This window comes from Schistocerca gregaria, chromosome 5 (genome assembly GCF_023897955.1).
Source record: "Schistocerca gregaria isolate iqSchGreg1 chromosome 5, iqSchGreg1.2, whole genome shotgun sequence".
In the NCBI taxonomy this organism is placed as follows: domain Eukaryota; kingdom Metazoa; phylum Arthropoda; class Insecta; order Orthoptera; family Acrididae; genus Schistocerca; species Schistocerca gregaria.
In genome coordinates, this window is record NC_064924.1 from 133,831,202 (window position 1) to 133,841,831 (window position 10,630).

Consider the following 10,630-nt stretch of genomic DNA (forward strand, 5'->3'; position numbering starts at 1 on the left):
CTCCCGAATGCGAGGTCAGTGTGCTAACCACAGCGCCACCTTGCTCAATCGGCATTATACAGGGTGTTTATAAATGAATATCGAGGCTTTGACGCTTTATAATATTTATTACATTAAACTTAGAGTTATAAATGATATGTCAAATGAAAGAGCAACTGAAACAGTTTTACTAAGAACCTTATAAATGTTCAATGTGAGCACCATTTGGCACATGGCACACATCAAGTCTATAGCCCAGTTCTTCCCAGACGACAATGACAGGGCTTGCTTTGCATGACCTGCACGTTCACCCAATCTACCGCCATGTGATTTTTTCCTTTGGGGTTTCATCAAGGATCGTGTGTACGCACCTCCGCTACCAGCAGACCTCCCTGAATTAAGAAACCGGATTGCAGCAGCTGTTGCCACAATCACACACTAACCAACGTTTGGGAAGAACTCGGCTATAGACTTGATGTGTGCCGTGTGGCAGATGGTGCTCATATTAACATTTATAAGGTTCTTGGTAAAACTGTTTGAATTGCTCTGTAATTTGACATATCATTTATAACTGCACGTTTAATGTAATATGTATCATAAAGTGTTAAAACCCCGATATTCATTCATAAACACCCCCATATATTGAAGAATGAGATTTTCACTCTGCAGCGGAGTGTGCGCTGATATGAAACTTCCTGGCAGATTAAAACTGTGTGCCGGACCGAGACTCGAACTCGGGACCTTTGCCTTTTGCGGGCAAGTGCTCTACCAACTGAGCTACCCAAGCATGACTCACGCCCCGTCCTCACAGCTTTACTCTCGCCAGTACCTCGTCTCCTACCTTCCAAACTTCACAGAAGATCTCCTGCGAACCTTACAGAACTATCACTCCTGGAAGAAAGGATACTGCGGAGACATGGCTTAGCCACAGCCTGGGGGATGTTTCTACACTGAAATTTTCACTGTGCAGCGGAGTGTGCGCTGATATGAAACCTTCTGGCAATTAAAACTGTGTGCCGGACCGAGACTCGAACTCGGGACCCTTGCCTTTCGCGGGCAAGTGCTCTACCAACTGAACTACCCAAGCAAGGTTCGTAGGAGAGCTTCTATAAAGTTTGGAAAGTAGGAGACGAGGTACTGGCAGAAGTGAAGCTGTGTGGACGGGGCGTGAGTCGTGCTTGGGTAGCTCAGTTGATAGAGCACTTGCACGCGAAAGGCAAAGGTCCCCAGTTCGAGTCTCGGTCCGGCACACAGTTTTAATCTGCCAGGAAGTTTCACCCCCATATATTGCTGAATATAATGCGTAGTATATTGCACGTCTCAGGGGCTCTTAAGACACGTCATATTTCAGACGTTAAGTATATTTGAGTGCATACGAATTGTTCCGGCGTAAAGTCAAACGCCGGCACTCCGGCCAGGAACTTTATAGCAGAGAGGGCTGTGAAGAAGACGCTGATCGACCCTTGTCTGGGTTACAACCCGACGACAGCGCCCTCGACACGAAACGGACGTAAGCGCCCCGCCGCCTCCCAGCGTCCCAGTTGAAGACCAGCTGTTCTACGAGCTCTACAGCAGCACCTTAGGAAGTGTGTCCTTTCACTTGTATTAGGCATTGTCTATCCTGATGAAATTTCTTATTTTGTCCGTCGCCCATTGCATGCGACAGAACACTGTAATTTCTCAAAGTTAACTATCGTCATTTATTTTCTGTAAATAAAATATATTAATTCGATTAGCTTCAATTGTTGCCTAGCGATCCGAGATGCAGGTTTCCTAGGCACCCTATATTCGTAGAGTAGGCAGGACTATTAGGAATGACGTCGCAAGCCACAAGAATAAAAGTGACAGCGTCAGCTGAAACTGGGCAGTTGTGGTCAGAGTCCTGGCACGGTATGCGCGTGCGTAGCTAGCATACGCTTTGAAGCCTACTGACGTACGCATTTTTCCAGTTAGCACTGTATTGCACTTGCCTAGCGCGAAGGTGCCAACACTGATACATAGCGCGATGTTGTTCCCCCATAATGTAAAGGTGGCAATACTGACGCAGCGAGACAGTTCAGTTGTTCTCATTTATTCTGTTGTTTATTACAGAAGGGCAAATCAACAAACATCTCGGTAGTTCTTGTTTGTCGTTTGCAAAGTTAAAAATTTCGCCAAGTATAAGGACGAAGAGGTATTGAATAGAATTGGGGAGAAGAGGAGTTTGTGGCACAATTTGACTAGAAGAAGGGATCGGTTGGTAGTACATGTTCTAAGGCATCAAGATATCACCAATTTAGTATTGGAGGGCAGCGTGGAGGGTAAAAATCGTAGCGGGAGACAAAGAGATGAATACACTAATCAGATTCAAAAGGATGTAGCTTGCAGTAGGTACTGGGAGATGAAGAAGCTTGCACAGGACAGAGTAGCATGGAGAGCTGCATCAAACCAGTCTCAGGACGGAAGACCACAACAAGAAGGACACACACTGTGTGGGTTCCGTCAAAGGTTAATTATGTATACAGACAGTTAATTCACTCCAGGAATCGAGAATTTCGAGAATTTTTGCCACCTGTCGACAGTGATACTGGCAACATATCGGTCCCAGTGGCTCGAAGATTTTCGGTGTTGTTTTAATTTCAATAATACAAATGTTCATAAAGTCATGGAAGAGATCGCGACCATTATTATAACCAGTACTTCTCCATTCAAGCTGGTCACTGCTTGGCTGGTGTTTGACTTTAAACGTTGCGACCGAGTCAGTGTGAATGCAGAACTACTGACTGGCTTAATTTCAAGTTTGACGTCGGCTAACAAACGACAAAAGACATATTTTTGTGTGATATACACCCACAAATTAACAATTTTCGCATTTTTTTCTTTACTTTTTCGGCGAATCCTCACTGTTTGCCAAATTTCACGATTCTAGGCCAATGAGAAGTACCTTGTAGGTGTTGACTAGAGAATTTTCGAGTGCCCTGACTTATGACATAAATAGCCGTCTCTTCTGACTGCATTGATTTAGAAGCTTGAAGTTTTTACACCGCTAAGGGACCATAGGTCACACACAGTATGTGACATAAATTTGAACTTGATACGCCTGACCATTTATGAGAAATAACTTCCTTAACAGTTGGACAGACAGACAGACAGACGAAGTGATCCTACAACGGTTCCGTTTTTAGCGACTGGGGTACGGAATGCATAAAAGACCTCAAATAAGAAATTGCGGACAGCTAACGACCACAAGCTAAGTCTGTGCACAGGAGTTGTAGAGTTGTTATACCGCATTACTAGGGGCAGTACGAATTAATTCCATATCAAATAAATGTAGGTACACCTCCATTCCACTCTCTCAATAGAATGCCACGACAGGTTAATATCCGAAAGAAGCACTTAGAATTACGTGACAGAAGTGGTCGATGCTGAACATTAATTTTCAACCTTCCTTTGCTGAAGATTGTCGGTATGCCTCTGTGTGGGCTCTTATCTCTCTGATTTTGTCCTCATGTCCTCTTCGCGAGATATACGTAGGAGGCACCAATATACTGCTTCACTCATCGGTGAAGGTATGTTCTCGAAACTTGAACAAAAGCCCTCTGTCGTATCCGGTGACGTCTCTGAAACAAATAATCACCAGACAAAATGGGTGACGTTCTAGCATCTCCACAGTCACAGTTATCGTTAACACACAATAAAAATCTACGGAAAAATGCTCCTATGGGAGGACTGAAAACGCGAATATGTAGGCGTACATGAAATTGGTTGAAATTTGGCATTTTCTGTTTTCTACCCCGAAATGTACTTCGAACTTCCCTGACTGTTTTGGTATATAATACTTTAAAATTAGACAGTCAGATCTTCAAATCTTTACGTGTGACTGTCAAATTTCGCGGCTACGTATATACTGCTACAAATCAGCAGTCATATCTTGGGAACTCAACAGTGTAAAAGAATTGCTTTGTTTCGTGCCTACTGCTACGTCTCAGATGTTGGCATTACGAATAAATAAATCAGTCCTTTGTTTGTGATACTCGTTTTCGTTGAAAGTAGTGTGATTATCGGCTATTTTTTGTAGTAAGCTAACTCCGATTCCTTTTTGTACGTAAATAAAACGACTAAGCGTAAAAGTAACTTCAATAAACGTAAATTTTCGGGTAACAGATATGTGAGACTTGCAGTTTATTCTCAAGTAGTTGAAAACATGTGTGCTAGCAGTGAAGGAAACCACGATAATATTTCTGAAGTGACCACGACGCCTAAAGCGTCGAACCTTGCACAGGTTCTTTCTGAAACTGTCTCTTGCTGTCTTTGTGGTAGCGAAGTTAAACTTTATGAGGATATTGGAGCTAGAATAGGTGTTGTGTCTAAATTAGTTATTATTATGGGAAGACCATTAGAGATACCTGTGACAATTTAGAGAAGATGAAAAGAGCTATGTGAAGCACTTTCTTCCATCCAATATCAACCGATGAAAAGCTATGTCATGCTTTGGGTCCACCTTCATCAAACACTTGGTGAAAATATAGGCAAGCTGAAGTTTCTGGTACCCTGCATGAATTTACACAAACATTTTCTTCCTTTGGTAGTAATGGAGACACTGAAACCTACTTACAGAGAGTTGGCAAATCCTGAGCTACTAAAGAAGTGTGTGCTGGGAAGAATGTGAATGAGTCCTTCAATAATGTTGTGCGGTGCCGTGTGCCTAAAAATATATTTGTTGGCCTTATGACTCTAAGCTTGGCAGTGTCTGATGCTGTAATAACTTTTAGTGGTGGGAATTATGAAAGACTTAAGCTTCTGGAGAAGTTAGGAGTAAGATTTGGACAGAATACAGCTAAAGGATTGAGAGAACTGGATGAACTTTGTGTACGTGAAGCAGAGTTAGCTGCTCAGCAAATGACAAAAGAAGCAAGAAAGAAAAGTAGGAGACAAACACTGGGCTGTTATGACACTCCAGAAGACTCAGACTGTGGGCCAGGGCAATTCTAGTGCATAGAAGACGCAGAAATGTAAGTCTGTATAAGAATTTGTAATAAAACAGTTTTAAACCTCAGTATATCTTAACTACATTCTTTTGCAATAAATGACCCGTTTTCTAAAAGAAGTACTGATGGTAGATACACGAAATTTTCACAGGATACCAAGTGTGAGTTTGAACACATATGGAACAAGAATAATTAAAATATTCTGAGTTGTTTAAGTTTTATGTCAATTTATTTACAAAATTCTGTAAAAAATTGAGTGTCTGAAAAGAAGATAACATTCCCCACAATACAATTTATGTAGAAAGGTGATTTCAATAATTATGGAAAATTATAAGTTGGTGTCTTAAAAAGTATCCAAGATAATAGGTCACAAAATTCGATAATTTAACATTGACGTCATAGGGCATAAAATGTCCCCTTAAAAGACTTTAACTGACAAGTGGGGTACCAGCTGCCTCATTCTACATCCCTTAGCACCTTTCAAAATTTTCTCAAAAATTTAGGCATGTGAACATATTCGCACTTTCGTTAAGATGCAGGTCACCCCAGCTGCCACAAGCTGACCTAACTGGAACTCGCTCACACCCACTAACACATCACAATATGTTGCTCCTACCCATCCACTCCCAGTTGCCATTATGTAGAAAGGTGATTTCAATAATTATGGAAAATTATAAGTTGGTGTCTTAAAAAGTATCCAAGATAATAGGTCACAAAATTCGATAATTTAACATTGGCATCATAGGGCATAAAATGTCTCCTTAAAAGACTGTAACTGACAAGTGGGGTACCAGCTGCCTCATTCTACATCCCTTAGCACCTTTCAAAATTTTCTCAAAAATTTAGGCATGTGAACATATTCGCGCTTTCGTTAAGATGCAGGTCACCCCAGCTGCCACAAGCTGACCTAACTGTAACTCGCTCACACCCACTAACACATCACAATATGTTGCTCCTACCCATCCACTCCCAGTTGCCCTTTCCCACTCTCTCATGCAGCCCAACTCTTTGTCATTATCTCTTTGTCTCTCTCTGCCATTCCCTTCTGCGTCAGCCGCAGTCTCCTCCGTTCTGTCCTACTATCTCCTCTCACTCTCACGTCTCCCTCTTCCGTCCTCTTACTGTTACTGTCTCATTCCTTCTCTACTACTGCTGCTGCTTTCTCTTCCCAGTGTCATTATCTCTCTCTTCATCGTTGTCTTGACGTATATCCTGTCTCTCATTAGCACTGGCTGTCACCCACTTCAACTTCTCTTTGTTCTTCGCCCCCCCTCCCCCAACCACCGGTGCCTCCTGCCTCCAGCACGGTCTTCTTCACTCTTTTCGTAGCACTGTTCTGCCACTAACAATGTTCCCTTGCAACAGTGTCCCTCTATCTCCCACACATTGCTTCCTTCACTCTTTCAGTAACACGACCCCAACCACTGTCTACTATCTTTCAGCATTTATTACATTTCTGTCTCTTTCCCACTGCCACTGCTTTCTCCTGTCTCAGCATAAAAAAGTGCAAACATGCTCGAACGCCAAAAATTTTGGTGACAACTTTTAAAAGTGCTGAGTAAGGAACAAAGTCGTATCTTTTGTATTCCGATAGGAGCATCTTTCTGCTGGTTCTATTCTTTTCCCTCCTGCAGCAGGGCATGTCACTCATATGAAAAGACCTTGATGGGTCAGTAAAATTTTGATAGTTTACTTATGAGAAATTAGAATAACGCAGAAAGGAATATAAACTTCAGATCACTTCTTAGGTGCATAAAAATTTTAGATATGCTTCAGTACTAAAACGCGAAATTCCCAGAACTCTTCTGATGGCAACGGAGCCACCTGACAGATTTCTGCGGGTCAAGTCACTTTAAGTTTTCGCCTGACCACAAATCTCACATGCGTATTTTACGTGCTAAAGTAGGGTAACGTTCAATCCCTGTAACTCGGAAATGGATATAAACAGAAATTTCAAGGTTTTTCGGGATCAGGATCTTACAAATACATCGTAAAAATTACAGTGAATTGCTGTGCATAGCCGTCTCGGAATCTGCAGGGAAAATATAGTAATAACATTTTTCTAGCAGGTTTCCGACGATCCGCTCACGACCTAATGCCTCCATTAACCCTATCAAGACCACCGTAGACCACATCAAATTAAAAAAGAACCAACTGATTTTACCCATTTACCTAAGCAGGTGATGTTTCCAATATTTATACTTCGGCCCTGTACTGTAGGATAGTGACACGAAGACGACCCTTCTGTTGGGTATACAAACGGGCTTAGCCCGAGGGCTATTCGAAGCACTTGACCCTATCTTTTTATCACCAACATAATCCAAGAAATGACCAATGGAAGATTCTGTTTTTATGCTCGACGTTTTGGAACGTACGAGGTTCACTAATGCACACTATTTTTGTAAAAATACAGTTTTCATTTTGCATGTGTGAACGTTTTAGAGTGTGTAGGTACATCATTCCCGCTTGTTTCCAAACGTAGTTCAACCTGTTACCGTGATTAGCGCCGTCACAACATGTCTTCAAGATATTTGCTACATGTGACGTTCGTCAGAAGCAACGTGCTGACATAGAATTCCTGTGCTGTGAAAACGAGACAGTGGGAAACATCCACAAGTGGTTGAAAAAGGCGTATTGGGACGCTACTGTCGATCGCAGTGCAGTTAGACAGTGGGCAAACAGGTTCGTGATGAAAGCGGGCATGGGAATATTTAGGATTGTCCTCACAGCGGTAGGCCTCGTGCTGCACACACTGCAGACAATGTGCAGGGAGTTAACGAATTGGTGACTGCTGACAGACGCATCACATTGAACGAATTGTCACGCTATGTTGGTATAGGGGAAGGAAGTGTTTGGAAAATATTGCAAGTGTTGGCGTTAAAAAAGATGGCAGGTTGGTTCCCAGGATGTCGACAGTGGCTCACAAAGAAACAAGAAAAACGTTATGCAGTGAACTTTTGGAACAATACGAGAATGGTGGAGATGAATTTCTTGGAAGAATTGTGACAGGTGATGAAACATGTCTCCATCATTTTTCCCAGAGACGAAGAGGCAATCAATGGAGTAGCATCATGCAAATTCACCCAAGAGAAAAAATACAAAACCACACCCTCTGCTGGAAAAGTTATAGCTACGGTGATTTTCGATTCCGAATAAGTCTTGCTTGTGGACATCATGAGAAGTGGAACCACCATAAATTCTGATGGGTATGTGACGACACTGAAGAAAGTTCAAGCTCGACTGAGTCGTGTTCGATCACATCGGCAAAAGCAGGATGTTCTCCCGTTACACGACAATGCACGGACACTTGTCATTGAAGAATCCATGGAAACGATCAGAAAACTCGGATGGACAACACTGAAACACCCGCCTTACAGTCCTGACCTCACCCCATGTGGCCATCATCTCTTTGGGAAACTGAAAGACTCTCTTCGTGGAACAAGGTTTGAAGATGATGACTCCCTTGTGCACGCTGCCAAACAGTGGCTCTAACAGGCTGATCCAGAATTTTACCGTGCAAGTATACAGGCGTTAGTTCCAAGATGGCGTAAGGCAGTTGAGAGGGATGGAAATTATGTGGAGAAATGAAAATATTGTTTCTAAAGGATATATCTGCACACTGTAAAACTTTGAAACATGTGGAATAAAAAATAGATTAAAAAAAAGAGTGTGCATTTCTTTTGGAGTGACGCTCGTATTAAGTAAGCATGGTGTCGCGAGTTGTTGTTGTCCTCAGCCCTGAGACTGGTTTGATGCAGCTCTCCATGCTACTCTATCCTGTGCAAGCTTCTTCATCTCCCAGTACCTATTGCAATCTATATCCTTCTGATTCTGCTTAGTGTATTCACCTCTTGGTCTCCCTCTACGTTTTTTACCTTCCACTATGCCCTCCAATACTAAATTGGTGATTCCTTGATGCCTCAGAACACGTCCTACCAACCGATCCCTTCTTCTAGTCAAGCTGTGCCACAAACTTCTCCCCAATCGTATACAATACCTCCTCATTAGTTACGTGATCTAGCCACCTAATCTCCAACATTCTACTGTAGCACCACATTTCGAAAGCTTCTATTCTCTTCTTGTCCAAACTATTTATTGTCCATGTTTCACTTTCATCCATGGCTACAATCCATACAAATACTTTCAGAAACGACTTCCTGACACTTAATTCTATATTCGATGTTAACAAATTTGTCTTCTTCAGTAACCCTTTCCTTGCCATTGCCAGTCTACATTTTATATCCTGCCTACTTCGACCATCATCAGATATTTTGCTCCCAAATAGCAAAACTCATTTACTACTTTAAGTGTCTCATTTCCTAATCTAATTCTCTCGGAATCCCCCGATTTCATTCGACAATATTCCATTATCCTCGTTTTGCTATTGTTGATGTTCATCTTATATCCTCCCTTCAAGACACTGTCCATTCCGTTCAACTGCTCTTCCAAGTCCTTTGCTGTCTCTGACAGAGTTACAATGTCATGGGCGAACCTCAAAGTTTTTACTTCTTCTTCATGGATTTTAATTCCTACTCTGAATTTTTCTTTTGTTTCCTTCATTGCTTGGTCAATATACAGATTGAATAACATCGGGGAGAGGCTACAACCCTGTCTCGCTACCTTCCCGACCACTGCTTCCCTTTCATGTCCCTCGATTCTTATAACTGCCATCTGGTTTCTGTACAAATTGTAAATAGTCTTCACCCGCCCCCCCCCCCCCCCTGTATTTTACCCCTGCCACCTTTAGAATTTGAAAGAGAGTATTCCAGTCAATATTGTCAAAAGCTTTGTCTAAGTCTACAAATACTAGAAACGTAGGTTTACCCTTCATTAATCTAGCTTCTAAGGTAAGTCGTAGGGACAGTATTGCATCAAGTGTTCCAACATTGCTACGGAATCCAAACTGATTTTCCCAGAGGTCGGCTTCTACCAGCATTTCCATTCGTCTGTAAAGAATTCGCGTTAGTATTTGCATCCGTGACTTATTAAACTGGTTGTTCGGTAATTTTCACATCCGTCGGCACCTGCTTTCTTTGGGATTGGAATTATTATACTCTTCTATAAGTGTGGGGGTATTTCGCCTGTCTCATACATCTTGCTCACCAGATGGTAGAGTTTTGTCAGGACTGGCTCTCCCAAGGTCGTGTCGCAAGTGTACTGACAGTTATACACTCCTGGAAATTGAAATAAGAACACCGTGAATTCAATGTCTCAGGAAGGGGAAACTTTATTGACACATTCCTGGGGTCAGATACATCAGATGATCACACTGACAGAACCACAGGAACATAGACACAGGCAACAGAGCATGCACAATGTCGGCACTAGTACAGTGTATATCCACCTTTCGCAACAATGCAGGCTGCTATTCTCCCATGGAGACGATCGTAGAGATGCTGGATGTAGTCCTGTGGAACGGCTTGCCATGCCATTTCCACCTGGCGCCTCAGTTGGAGCAGCGTTCGTGCTGGACCTGCAGATCGCGTGAGACGACGCTTCATCCAGTCCCAAACATTCTCAATGGGGGACAGATCCGGAGATCTTGCTGGCCAGGTTAGTTGACTTACACCTTCTAGAGCACGTTGGGTGGCATGGGATACATGCGGACGTGCATTGTCCTGTTGGAACTGCAAGTTCCCTTGCCGGTCTAGGAATGGTAGAACGATGACGGTTTGGATGTACCG

General features: G+C 42.6%; 1 non-coding gene across 1 annotated transcript; it reads right to left on the reverse strand.

Annotated features, from left to right (window-relative positions):
• Positions 1-692: 692 nt before the first annotated feature.
• Trnal-caa (transfer RNA leucine (anticodon CAA)) lies at positions 693-767 on the reverse strand. Its single transcript has one exon. It is a non-coding gene; the product is annotated as a tRNA-Leu (tRNA).
• Positions 768-10,630: the final 9,863 nt, after the last annotated feature.